This window comes from Lissotriton helveticus, chromosome 6, assembly GCF_964261635.1.
Source record: "Lissotriton helveticus chromosome 6, aLisHel1.1, whole genome shotgun sequence".
Taxonomy (NCBI): domain Eukaryota; kingdom Metazoa; phylum Chordata; class Amphibia; order Caudata; family Salamandridae; genus Lissotriton; species Lissotriton helveticus.
The window spans coordinates 2,024,523,643-2,024,538,339 of record NC_136067.1 but is presented as its reverse complement, the minus strand read 5'-3'; positions in this window follow the sequence as shown (position 1 = coordinate 2,024,538,339).

Here is a 14,697-nt window from a genome sequence, read left to right as displayed (position 1 = left end):
AAACAAGAGATACTGTTACCTACAATCCACTGCTGATGATGTCACATATTACATCATTCATGACATGGTCAGTAACATCAACAGCAGTGGATTGTAGGTAACAGTATCCTTAGTTTACTCCCTATAGCTGTCTTTCTTTTAACATAACTGTCTGTTTCCTTCCCTTATAGTTACTGTTCTTTTTTTTAAAAAATTTTTATGATCAGTCATAAACAGTGACATTAATAGAAACAGAGAGAGTGAACAAGAGTGAAGAACTATGGTCCTCCTCAGCCACCCTCAGAAAACCAAGGGGGTCAAGATACATCTACCGTGCCCCCTTCTACCCATTCTGAACATTATTTGCCCTCCATCTTGTATCTTGATTCGACCGAAACACAAAATGGTGGACTCCCATAACGCTGCTGGTTTGCGAACCGGGCAACTTCCCGGGAAGCGGTCCAAAAAAAAAGGTGGGAAAGTAATTCACAGACACTAAGAGTAATAGAGATGGAGTGAGTGAACAAGACTGAGGAACTATGAGAACAGAGGGACTGAGAAAAAGAGTGGAAGGAGTTGAGTAAGTAGGTAATAGAGAAAGGAATGAGGAAAGTAGCAAAGGCAGGAAACTGAGGATTAAAGAAGTGAAGCAGTGGATCTAATAGTAGGTGAATGTGATAGAAATGTAACGAAAAGAGTACAACTATTTACCTTGTAATTGCCGTTAAATTAATCACATTTTATTTTTATACTTTCAATCTGTGAAAGAGAGAACCAACATTTGAAAAATATTAAAACATGTATTTAAAAATTACAAAAGACAAGGGAAAATATTGAAGGACAAATAGTTTTTCAACAACTTTGACACTGACAGAAGCTTCTGCTTCTCCAGGTCCTCTACACAATCCTAAAGATATACATTTTAAACTAACAGTATCTTGATGCAGATGAAGTGAGGCCTATCTTAAAACATGGTGCATCTTTTGCATTGCTCTTGTTTCAGAAAAGTGTCGCTTCAGGATGCCAATAACATGTCTCCTATCCAGAGATTTGTTTGAGGTGAGGCCTACTCAGAGTTCAAGATGAGATTTACACTTGTTGAAGTGTACAGAGGAGATAATATCTGTGAAAGTCTACCAATGAAGTGAGTCATGTCCACTGCACTCTTCAACAAAGTAGAAACCTCCTATGTTTCCCTGGACAGACCTAAACTTGATCTGCACAATGTGATTCATAATGATAGGAAACACAGGTGATGTAATTGAAATATGTGCAATTTATTTTGCTCATTTCACAATCACATCACTTGTGTTTCCTTTGCTTAGGTATCTCATTGTGCAGATGTAGTCCAGCATATGAAAGAATACGTAGAAGTGCAGCACTGCATGCAATAAATTTAACACTTACAGAAAACTCACCTTCTCCATGCCTCCTACACAGTTCTACATATACATCATAAATGCAAACAGTACAGAATTAATTATACATGTTAAATGGTTTATTTTTGCTGTTCTCAGAATGTATCAAAATTCACTAAAAACAGTGACTTGAAGATATTCATCATGTAACAGCGGGGAAAAAAAAACACAATCAAAATGATTGTGTTTAAAAAACCCATACAACATCAGAAATTAAAATTCAGAACTCCTTAAAGTTAACTTACTTTCCATGACGTCCAAGGATGTCCTATGAACAGCTTACACTCTTTTGTGCTGTTGTTACTTTCAGCCCGCCACTTTCTGAAAGAAAACCTCCATCGTTTTTAAAAACACGTTACATGCAATAAATGACTTCTTGCTCTCTACCACTATTTTCCACAAGGCCAAATCTAGTCAGAGATATTTATAACTCTTGGATTTCTTGTAAGCCAATCCCATCATTTGGCATTTCCGCAACTTTCACAATTAAAATGTTGAAGATCATTTTCACAATCCTGGAATAGTAATATCTTCCCCTTCTTGCTCAGTCATGTTCTACATTTCCTATGACACTGATACTGCTTAATATGAAGCAGACTTACACTACCTCTATGAGTACTACAATTATTTAATTCTCTACATCACTTTTAATCACAAAGCAATGTAAAACAGTAGACAGCATTGCAGACTTACATTCCCTCTACTCCATGTTTTGATTGGCTGCTTCAATTAGCTTATGAAAAGAAACAGTTTTTCTGAACTCATTCAAAGTGCACATATATCTCCATGATGTCCAGTCCTATGATTAGAAGTTATGTCTCTGAACTACACTTATCCTCAAGGCCAAATTGTGTAGGAGCCATTAGAACTTCTTGAAATTCCACAGAGCACATCCCGAGATTATTTCCCTAAAATTTTGGTTTTAAAAACACCAGGTAAGAGTTTTTAAGGTCATACGGCAATTTTTTTTTGAAAATTAAAACAGAATCATTGCAGAATGACCAGCCATTTCTAGACTTTAAATAAGCTGTGTAATGTCCTGATGTTATTGAAGGGCCGTCATGATATATAATTGCTGTAGTTACAAAAGTCCTTCCTGATATTGACAACTGCGAAGCTACAAATTTTTTTATTAAAGTTGTCAATTTTGTTCCATCAGGCCTACATCGTTGGAACATTAAAATGACATACTGGCCATATGTTCGTATAAATAATGTGGACATCATTTCAGATTTACATTGGCTACACTCCATGTTGTGATTAGCAGCTTTTACTAGCTTATTAAAGGAGACTGATTTACTGTCTTGCAAAGTTAAATATATAAATCTTTCTGAGTCTACACTAGTAGTACTTGATACCATACAGTTCTCGCAGTCATGCTGCCATTGATAAGAAAGCCCAAACAGCTGATCTACATCTACACCTTCAGCATGTAATACATCAAGCATATACATTAAAAACTCCTGACAATCTTGCTGAATATTTTGAGAGAATTGTGTTTGGCCTGAACATCTATCTAACAGATTTCTAATTTCAGACACACTTTCTATGTTTCTTCAATCAGTGGTACATTTCTCTAACACAGAATTTAACAAACTGCAAAATCTTTGATCAGAATTGACCACAATCTCTTCTTTTATATTTTTTAGAGAAAACAAAACATTAATTACTACATTAGCATAGCAGTTGACACCAGAACTGTTTTTAAACTGAAAACCAACAACATCTTCAACAGAATCCTCTTTGTTTCTGCTTGTAATTTTAGGTTCATTCACTTTTTGTCTTTTTGCTACAACCTCCCCAGTATTGTTCTCATTTCTTCGTTTCCGGCCTACCAGACGTTTCTCAAACAAAGGAAACTGAGGCAAATGTGGCGCATACTCTCTTCTTAATCTATTGTATTCCTTAACACAATCTAGATCTGCACAAATGTTTCTGACATCACACTCAATCAAGTACAATCCCGATAAAGTTCTAACTCGTGACAATGCCACATATGCCATACCCTCCTTGAACACAGAACTGCCAATATTCACCAATGCACTGTCTACACTTAAACCTTGCGATTTATGGATTGTCACCGCATATGCCAAGCAAACAGGGAACTGTTTACGGCGAACATATAAGTCTTTTACAAGCAAAAATCTAGCAGAACAACGAGCAATTAGCTGTACTTCCTCAATGCCATCAAATTTAATTTTTAAAAATTCAATTCCATCTCTATTTCTGTATTTCACAAAATCAACAACATTACCCATTGATCCATTTACCAGACCTCTTTCAACATGTAAATTCCTTCTTAAAATTATACGGCAGTTCAAGCACACATTCAGAGTCTTTTCAAAACCTGCAGTTTTAGATATACTCTTCTCTAATGAATCCAATTTAGTTTTCAGATTCTCAGACAAAATAATTGTTGATCCCATATGCTCTACTCTATCAATAGCTTCCAGTTTCACAATCTCTTGCTTTTCTAAATGCAACATTTTGTTGTTAAATTTGGCACATTCTGCAAGAGTTGGCATCAAACATATTCCAGATTTCTTTTCAGTAATTTTCTGAAAAATATTCTCAGGCACAACATCTTGTTCTGGATATAAATTTGACAGTAATCGTGCATTTAAAACTTCTTTCCCATGCTCAGTCACTTTTCCAATTCTAACATCTTGTAGAACAGTCTTGTAAACTTCATCCTTCGCCTGACGCATATTTTCATGCAGTTCAGCATAATTGAAGTTTAACCATATATTGACGTTGCCAATGCTGCCTAGGCACTTCCTGGTATCTTCATGCGTGAGCATTTTGAACACAGGTTGCCCTTTCACTGGTGTCAGCTGCAGAAGATCTCCGAAAACAATGATGTGTTTGCCACCAAATAACACATCATACTCTGTTTTGAGAACTTCTTGCATCCTCAAATGCACAAAGGCAAGCATGACATTGGAAACCATGCTTACTTCGTCAATGATAAGAAGTTTCATTTTCCTCAAGATTCTTGAAACTTCAAAACAAGCATCTCCAGATAGCTTGTGATATTCTAATTTGTTGTCATGCTCCACTGGCAGCATCAGTAAACGATGTAAAGTAATCCCTTTAATATTATGTGCTGCCAGTCCAGTTGGAGCAGTGACAACACAAGACAGCGATGACTCTGTCCTTTCCTGCAAATAGCATGAAATTGCTTTAATGAGGAAACTTTTTCCAGTTCCCGCTTCTCCACTCACGTACAGTCGGACAGGCTTCAACGACGTACATGAGCACTCTTTCTTATCATGACTTAATCCATGATCAATTTGCATGGTAACTTCGTCATATATTTTCCTCTGCTCAACGTTGAGTTGCCTTTCCAACTCTTCTAAGTTAACCGCATCCTCTTGAGCATGTGCCATGGCTCTTTCCACTTCATTCATAGCAGTGGCAGCTTCATTTTCAATAAGAGGTCCTCCTAGTGGATCCTGACTCAATGAAGCAGAACTCTGACTGTCCTGAGAACTGTCTCTGGCAATCTCGGCTGCAATCGTTGCTTCCTGCTCAATTTCCGCATTCAACATTTCTACATATTTGGGAAAAGCAGGACATTCTATGGTCTCCTTGGCGGCATTGAAAGAGTCTTCGTAACAGAGGAAATCTCCAAGCAGTTCCTCTTCTGCACGCCAAGGCTTGAAAAGTTGCAAAAGTGCTAAATAGAAAAACTCCTTTTTTTCAGGAGATTCGCCACTCAATTTTCGATGGTTTATCAAGTGGCATTTTCTTTGCTTGACCAGACATCCCTCACTTCCTATTACAGCATACACTCCTTTCTCAGTATCTTCTTTGATGTTCCTCTTGAATATGTAATTTTGCAGAACCTCATACAGACAAACATTCTCTAGGTGACTGCTTCGATTTGGATAATATGTATCCAACATGTTTGTCTTCAAAATGTCGGTACTGTTTGGCTCCTTTTCCGCCAAATACTCAATTTCCCGCACAGGTTTGAGAACTCGATTACGCGTTGCAGCAAGACCAAGACTCGCCCAAACGATACTCCTGGACTTGGCATAGAGACTTGCTGAAGACAACCGGTCAGAACATTCGTACGCTCCGATTTCTCGATGCGACAACATCTTCAGACTGAAACTGTACAACTTCTTGCTGAGGCTCTTTTCATGGGAAATGTCCTCCCACATATCCTTCAATTCTGTCTTCTCTTTTTTGGTGATGTAAGACGTCACATACCGAGCCACAGCCATACAGTTATCAGCCACAAACTGTATATCCATGTTAGCATTCCACATGGACAAAATCACCGGGTTGTAGTCGTTGATGTACTTGGACTCTTCATTCCTCTTCAAATTGTATGTGTTTTTAGGTGATTTCTTCATCACATTATGTCGCAGCGAAGACATCAAACTGTTTACTCTTCCTTTAGAAATCACCGGTCGTGGAAAGCCGAAACGACATTTGGTGTAGAACTTGTCTTTGTTTCGGAATTTACGACGGCAGTACTTTCCACATCGATGGCTTTGGAAACGCAGAACTTTTTCTCTTAGGCTTTTCTTCTCCTTTGCGTTTGGAACAGCACACGTAGAATACTGTTGGATGAAACTCATCACTGAGTCTTCTGGATCCGTTCCAAATTTAGGTGCATCCTTGATCCACAACAACATATGTATATGAGGAGCACCTCTTGCTTGGTACTCCTTTCTCCAGAAGAAATCCAACACCTCTCCAAGAGGTGGATTCTTCTTATTCATGATGAAAGACATCATAGCTTCAAATCTATGATTGAAGTACCTACATACATTGACTGGATCCAAAGAGCACAGTTCTCCGGGTGTCTTGAATTCGATGTTATCTACGTTAGCATTTGCCTCTCGTAGAATTTGAAGTAAGTCTTCCCAGCCATACTCGGCACAACTCAGAGTGAGGAACCATGTGGGAGTACCTAAGTTCCTCAGCATACATTTTAAATCACCATGACGACGGTACCAGTACTCATAAGTACCACGCTGACACGCCATGAGATTAATCAGGTGAGAATCCAAAATACTATCTTGGACATTCACTTTATCCATAAAATCACTTGCCGAGATGTTTTGCATGTGTATACTACTTTTCAAGATGTGGTTCACTGCATATGACAGTCCAGACAGATCGCTTTCAAACAGGAGATGAAACAAATAAGGAATGCATTGTCGAAACCTAGCATCTCCTGCATACAATCGCAAAGTCCGGTATTCAGAAGCAGGAATTTGATGAGGTCGCTCATCATATCTTCCTCCCTGACCTGTTGGAAAAAGCTGTGGGAAACACCGAGCTTCCAAACTTTCCTCCCAAACACTAATGGGACTCCCTTTGGCTTGTTTCATTTGAAACAACTCAATAGCATTCCCCATGACTTCCTTGGAATGCAAAGGATGAACACTATAATGTTCATATATTTCCTCACTAGTGGAGGGTTCTACTTTCTCAATTTGACCAGCACACAACTCGCTATCCTCTTCCTCACTTACTTCCTCTTCTGCAACATATACATTCTTATAGTATTTATTATTTTTTTCCAAATACAATGTTGCCTTTTTAACTTTCCTAACATCTACTAAATCTTGCCATATTTTCTTATTCTTTGTCGGAACCCCATTAACTAAGATAACCAGAGGTTCCTCTTCCACTTTTTCTACTCCAATTGTGTTAATGTTTTTCTTCAAATCTAGAGGCAAATAAACAACTCTTCCCTTTAATCCTCTCTGTAAATCTGATGGAGGCAATTTCCCTGTCTTTGGCTCCATTCTTACAATAGCCTGAAAGGGATGGATACTTTGAATCAAAATAGATTCATAAGTATTTAAGTCCTTCAATTCAGAAGGAATCTCAACCAATTCCAGATTATTATGAACTGCTCTAGCAGGCATCTGGTTTTGTTTTAATTTGTTACAACAATAAGTACACACACGTTGATCCAATCCCAAATCAAAACAATTTTCTACCATCAAGTATGTTGCAAAATCCTTCCATTCACTATTATTTTCCCTTTCACTTTTTGCATATAAATCCACTAACTTAGTCTGATTCTTATAATAAGTGCGTCTACAACACACACAAGTGAAATTAGGCCTCTCACTTGATTTCATGTCAAACGTCGCAATTTCCCTCTGGAAATTATCTGTACTGGAAACATGTACACTATCTTCCAAATGACCCTCTACTTCTTGCTCAATTTCAACATTCTCCTCTTTACTTCCAAAGTAACAAAACTCAATTTCTTCACATATATTCTTCACATCTATTTCAGAACCATGCAAAAGAGCAGCGCATAATTGTTTCAGCATAATTGCTGGACTCTTAGCATAATACAACATTCTAACTAATTTCCTCACTTTGTTATGATGCACTGCTAGCATCCTGAAATGATGAAAAACACTCTGGCATACTCTCCTGGAAAGACAAGCCAGTGAATGACCATGCAAACCTGTCACTTCTCTTACTCTGCAAGGATCTAATTCTTGCAACAACCTCATTTTCTGCTTCAAACTTTTTTTGTTAAATGACCGTACAAAATCACAAAGCAAATTGATGGAATCCTGTCGCACACTGCAAATACTACTACACTTCCAGGTGTACACAGGACCCTTAGCACGTCTTCCTAAAACCTCATTACCTAACAACTCTTCTGCCTCTGTTGTCACAAGTTTTTCTTTTTCAACTGGACAACCATCTTTCACTTCATAAGCACGACCACTGATGTCAACTGCATGCACCAAATCATTATCCTGGAAATAACTCTCTTCATTAAAAAATGCCTCACAGCTTGAACTATGCATCCATTCTCCAGAAAAAACTTCACAAAAATTACTACGATTAACTATTCTCTTCCATCTACTATTTCTTTTGAAATCAAAAATTGCCTTGTTTAGCTTCCTAATTCTATTGATTATCAAAATAAATAACTTACGTTTAATTTCAAATGCCTGATCAATAACTTTCTCAACTTTTTTTTTTCTCTTATAAAAAACTAGTTTCTGTTGACCTTTCTTAATATTTTTTAACAAATTGCCAATTATCCTGTTGCGGAACATTCGTTTACGAATCTCCCTAAACTGTTGTTTCCTTCTACTATCATGCACAGATTTATCTCTTGCTCTAGCAGTAACATTTTCCATTGTCCTTTTCTTTCCATTTGATTTACTCCTCGTGTTATGGACTGAAACATTTTCTGTAGTAATATTTTGTTTATTACAAATATTTCTTATGAAATATTTAGAGCTCTTACCCGGTGCTTTCTTCGTGGCTTGAGAAATCTTTTTGTTAGAGGACTGCTGCATTTTTTTTTTCTCCTGCTGTCTTTGACGTTTTGCAGCAATTATCTGTCTTTGTATTGTAGGCATATTAAAATCTTGAAATGATCTGCAGTTGAATCTGAGGAAAAATATAATAAAAAATGTTAATAAACATTATTATCAAACAGTAAATCAGTAATAGTGATCAAAAACATAACACACTACTTGACATTTTAATTTGAAGATTTTTTAGTCATTGCCAATTTTACAATACAGAAATACCAGAAAAGAAATGACATTTATATTTATGTTACCTATGCTATTTTATATGTGAATCTGATCTAATTTTATGAGCATATTTTAATATATTATTGAAGACACTACACATAACCTGTTTTTGAAGGTGTCTTTATTTTTAAATTAAACGGTTTACCTTTTTACTTTTTATTGATTATAAATTTTAAAAATAAATGTTTATAATTCCAAAGGCTCAAGCAGGTCAGCTTCCCATCCTATATCATATAATTCGGACAAATCTGCATCCTCATCACGCTCTTCTTCATCCTCAGGATTTAAATCATCCAAGGGATCAACATCCACTGATGTTTCAATTACGAGTTCAATGATGAGGTCAAAATCAACTGATTGCTGATTGTCGCTCATGTTGATGTTGTCTTTATCTTTAAAGAAAGATAACAACAATGAGATGTTGCAGAGTAAGAAACAAATCTCAGAGATTATAATAGTAAAATTGTTTAACAAGATTAACATTTTGCAGCTATTATTTAGCCATGTCCAGCAATGCTGAGCAGGTGAAGCCTATGTCTAATTTTTCACTGAACAGGACTCATCTCTTCTTAACCTTGGATAAGCCTCAACGACTCTGTGTCCCCTGCACATACTCAAATGTTAAAGTGCAGATTTATATTAAATGGCACATCCCCAGGCATGCACCAGTTAATGTGCACCACTGCTTTACCACCCATGGTGTGCCGCATTTACAATCAGATAGGAGAAAGCTGCGTCAAAACCCTGCGCCTGATTGAAGCTGGCATAGGTCTTGACGCAGCATTGTGGAGATGGGGCACCCCTGAGCCTTGCTGGAGCTGCATCGCACTTGCGATACAACTCCAGCAATGTACCACCTTTACGGCACAGATGCGTCACGCATCTGTGCCGTTTTTGCCCCATGCTGCGCCACATTGTAAATGCAGCACAACATGGGTGGCGGAACAGTGGCGCAGGATGACTGTCACATCCCTGGTGATGCGCCAGTCATCATAAATCTATCCCTAAGCTTCTTATCTTGTTACAGATGAACTGCCATATGTATCATCAAAATATTTTACATTTTCTAAATAGCGAATTTTAAGGAATAAATAGCGATTCTTTACCATTCCTAATTTGCGATGAGCAAATTGCTAATTGCAAGTTACCCATTCATTTCCATGGCCTAGGAGGCTAATATGAATGAAGGTTTAATTTGCGATTAGCAATTTGCTCATCACAAAGTAGGAATTTTTCCAAGGGTGCAGGGGTGTCTCAAGAACACCTGCTGCACCCCTGAAAAACAAATTTGGGGGCATATGGCACACATACATGCCCTAAGGGCATGTGTTGGCGTCATATGGCACCTTTTGTTTTTTTGAAAAAAAGCTTTTTGAAAAGAATTCACAAATTACCACTAATTTACCACAATAGTTTCCAAATCCTTAATGTCATTTTTTACATAGTTTTTGTTTGATACATTGCATTTAAGTAGTCACAAAATTTACAAATGCTTCAGTGCAATCGCAAAATAAGGAATAGCAAATTTTGCTACTCCTTATTTTGCATCAAAGTTGTTTGATACATACCATTTGTCTAATTAACATTCGCAAAGGCCGAAATTCATAGAATTTTGATCTTTGCAAATGCTAATTAGCTTGATACATATGGCCCCAAGTGAGGCCTGTCTTGCGACATGGTGCATCTTTTGCATTACTGCTGATTGGGTTTTATGTGGTACGTTTTTTTTTTACACCATGACATATCTGCCTAAATGCATCAATTTTTAATGTTGTCACCTCATAGCAAATATTTTGCACCACCGCTGCATCATAAAAGTGACGCACAGTGGCAGAAAAAAGGCATACACCTATCATAAATCTATCCCTAGCATTTTAAATGATTAATCCAGGATGACAATAAAGTGTGTCCTATCCAGAGGTTTGTTTAAGGTGAGGCCTACTCAGGATTGCAGATCAAAGTTACGCTTGATGAAGAATACAGAGGAGATAATACATATAAAGGACTACCAATGAAGTAAGTAATGTGCACTTTATTGCACCAGTCATCATAAATGTATCCTTAAGCTTCTTATCTTGTTACAGATGAACCACCATATGTACCATCAAACTATTTTCCATTTCCTAAATAGCAAATTTTAAGGAATAAATAGCAATTCTTTACTATTCCTAATTTGAGAGCACATGGCACACCTACATGCCCTAATGGCATGTATGGGCGTCATATGGGACCTTTTTTTTTGGGGAAAAAAATGCTTTTTGAAAAGAATTCGCAAATTACCACAAACTAGAAGTTGGTGGTAGTTTCCAAATCCTTAATATCATTTTTTACATATTTTTTTTTTGATACATTGCATTTAAGGAATCGCAAATTTTGAATTATTGACATTTTAAGTAATTTCCACATGTGCAGTGTTTTCAAAATATAATTTGAAAATCGTTTTTGGGGAAAAGTAATGGTTTGCAAATTTATGACAAGGACATAATGGTGTATGCTTCTCTATAAGGCATTTCAGTGTCTCTAATGTCATTTTTCCCATATTACATTATAAGACCTTTCCCCATGAAGCACATTCCTTGTAAATATGCTCCCACCTGTGCATTGCAAATTTAGATTTTAACTGTTTCAGTCACATAGCCATGTTGAAAGTGACCCAAAAAAATTGCAAACGTTTTAAAATAACACATTCATGTGTCTTAAGGACATTTTAAGTCATTTCCCCATGGACAATGTTTTCTAAGTGGCACAAAAGAGGTATACACCTATCATAAATCTGTCCCTAGCATTTTAAATGATTAATTCAGGATGACAATAGGATGTGGCCTATCCAGAGGTTTGTTTAAGGTGAGGCCTACTCAGGATTGCAGATTAAAGTTACGCTTGATGAAGAATACAGAGGAGATAATTCATGTAAAGGCCTACCAATGAAGTAAGTGATTTCTACTTCATTGCGCCAGTCATCATAAATGTATCCCTAAGCTTCTTATCTTGTTAGACATCAACCGCCATATGTATCATATAACTATTTTGCATTTCCAAAAAAGCGAATTTTAAGGAATAAATAGCGATTCTTTACCATTCCAAATTTGCGATGAGAAAATTGCTAATTGCAAATTACCCATTCATTTCCATGAGCTAGGAGGCTCATATAAATGAAGGTGCAATTTGCGATTAACAATTTGCTCATCACAAATTAGGAATTTATTCCAAAGGTGCAGGGGTGTCTCAAGAACACCCTGCTGCAACCCTAAAAAAGAAATTTGGGGGCATATGGCGCACATAAATTTTAACAACATTCCTTTACCTCAACAACGATTTTCAAATCATAACTTCAAAACACTACACATGGGAAAATTACTTAAATTGTCCTTAAGACACATAAAAGCGTTTTTTGATTGGCTTTCCTGCATGGTAGGGTCACTTTTAACATGGCTATGTAACACAAACATTCAAAATCAAAATTTTCCATGCACAGGTGGGAGCATATTTACAAGCAATTTGCGCCACAGAGAAAGGTCTTACATTAAAATGGGAAAAATAACATCAGGGACAGTCAATTGCCTTATAAAGAACCATACACCATTATGTCCTTCTCATGAATTTAAAAACAATTCCTTTTTCCCAAAAACGATTTTCAAATCATAATTTCTAAACACTGCACATGAGAAAATGACTTGAAATGTCATTGAAACACATGAAAACGTTTTTTGATTGGCTTTCCTGCATGGTTGGGTCACTTTTAACATGGCTATGTAACACAAACATTCAAAATTAAAATTTTCCATGCACATGTGAGAGCATATTTACACACAATTTGCGCCACAGAGAAAGGTCTTACACTAAAATGAGAAAAATAACATCAGGGACAGTCAATTGCCTTATAAAGAACCATACACCATTATGTCCTTGTCATGATTTTATAAACAATTCCTTTTCCCCAAAAACGATTTTCAAATCATAATTTCTAAACACTGCACATGGGAAAATGACTTAAAATGTCATTAAAACACATGAAAGCGTTTTTTGATTGCCTTCCCAGCATGGTTGGGTCACTTTTAACATGGCTATTTAACACAAACATTCAAAATCTAAATTTTCCATGCACATGTGAGAGCATATTTACAAGCAATTTGCGCCACAGAGAAAGGTCTTACACTAAAATGAGAAAAATAACATCAGGGACAGTCAATTGCCTTATAAAGAACCATACACCATTATATCCTTGTCATGAATTTAAAAACAATTCCTTTTCCACAAAAACGATTTTCAAATCATAATTTCTAAACACTGCACATGAGAAAATGACTTAAAATGTCATTAAAACACATGAAATCATTTTTTGATTGACTTTCCAGCATGGTTGGGTCACTTTTAACATGGCTATATAACACTAACATTCAAAATCAAATTTTTCCATGCACATGTGAGAGCATATTTACAAGCAATTTGCGCCACATAAATCATAATTTTCTCCTTAAAGCACACTATTCTCTATCTAAAATAAAGAAATATTTTCTCACCTTAGCAAATACTTTGAGTTTGAAAACAGTCTAAGAAACACACCAATTTGTCTTCAGCAGAGCAAAAGGTATGCACTCCAGAGTCTGCAGCTATCAAAAGCACAGAAATGCTGTAATTCTTCACACATATTTCTCATGTCACCCAATCAAAACTCTTCCCTCACTTTTTTTCAAATGAAAACCCTTCCCCCCTCTGCCATTTCTGCCTATTTTCCATAGCAACCACCTCTTGGAGAAACTCTGGTGTTTGCAAGTTCACACAACAATGTTGCAATTGAACTCTGAACTCTCAGTGCACCTGCATATCCAGTGCTTTCTTTCATTTAATGATTTTTTATTGACCACTCAAAATACATCTCTCAAACAACACATCTGTACACCCTAACTTTCTGTTTTCATCAATCAAAATCCACCAATCACTGTTACTGCTTCATGAACACAGAAACTCCATAGTTTTTTTCATTTCAAACTCTCATTTTTTCAACTGCCATTTCATTGCCACACTTCATCTGACTGCAGGAGAACCTTCTCTCACCATGTTTTCTGTCTGGATTGTTGGTCATAGTTATATTCACTGGGCTCAAAGGTACGTTGAAAGCAGGAATTTACCTAACCTCAATTTACAAGATGTGGAAATTAAGTGGTTTGGCCACAGAGGATTAAAATGTCACCAATTGATACCATTGGTGAAAACCTTTATGCATTTGCCAAAACCTGACCTGTTAATTGTGCACTGTGGAGGTAATGACTTGGGCACTTTGACTGGTGTAGGTCTGGAAATGCTTTTAAAGGACACCTTTGAGCAATTAATGGCACTTTTTCCTCAGACTGCCTTGGTATATTCAAATATATGCCAAAGACAGAAATGGAGGTGGTCAAACCAATTTTGTCCACAAATTGAGAAGTCGAGGAAGCATGTAAACAAATCTGTTTCAGCTTACATGAGAGACCATGGAATGGGCTCCCTGTACAACAATAACTTGCGTTACTACATGCAAGATATCTACAGAGGAGATGGAGTTCACTTCTCAGATGAGGGCAACAGAATTTTCACTCTGAATTTAAGAATGTGCATTGGTACCTACTTATAAGTACCTAAATGTACCATAAACCCAAAAGCTCTTCTCAGAGCTACCCTACATCTAATCACTCACAATTATTATTTTACTCTAACTTTTTTCACTAATTTTCAACAAAGTACACTCCCTGGGGCGCTACCCGGTACGCGTACCG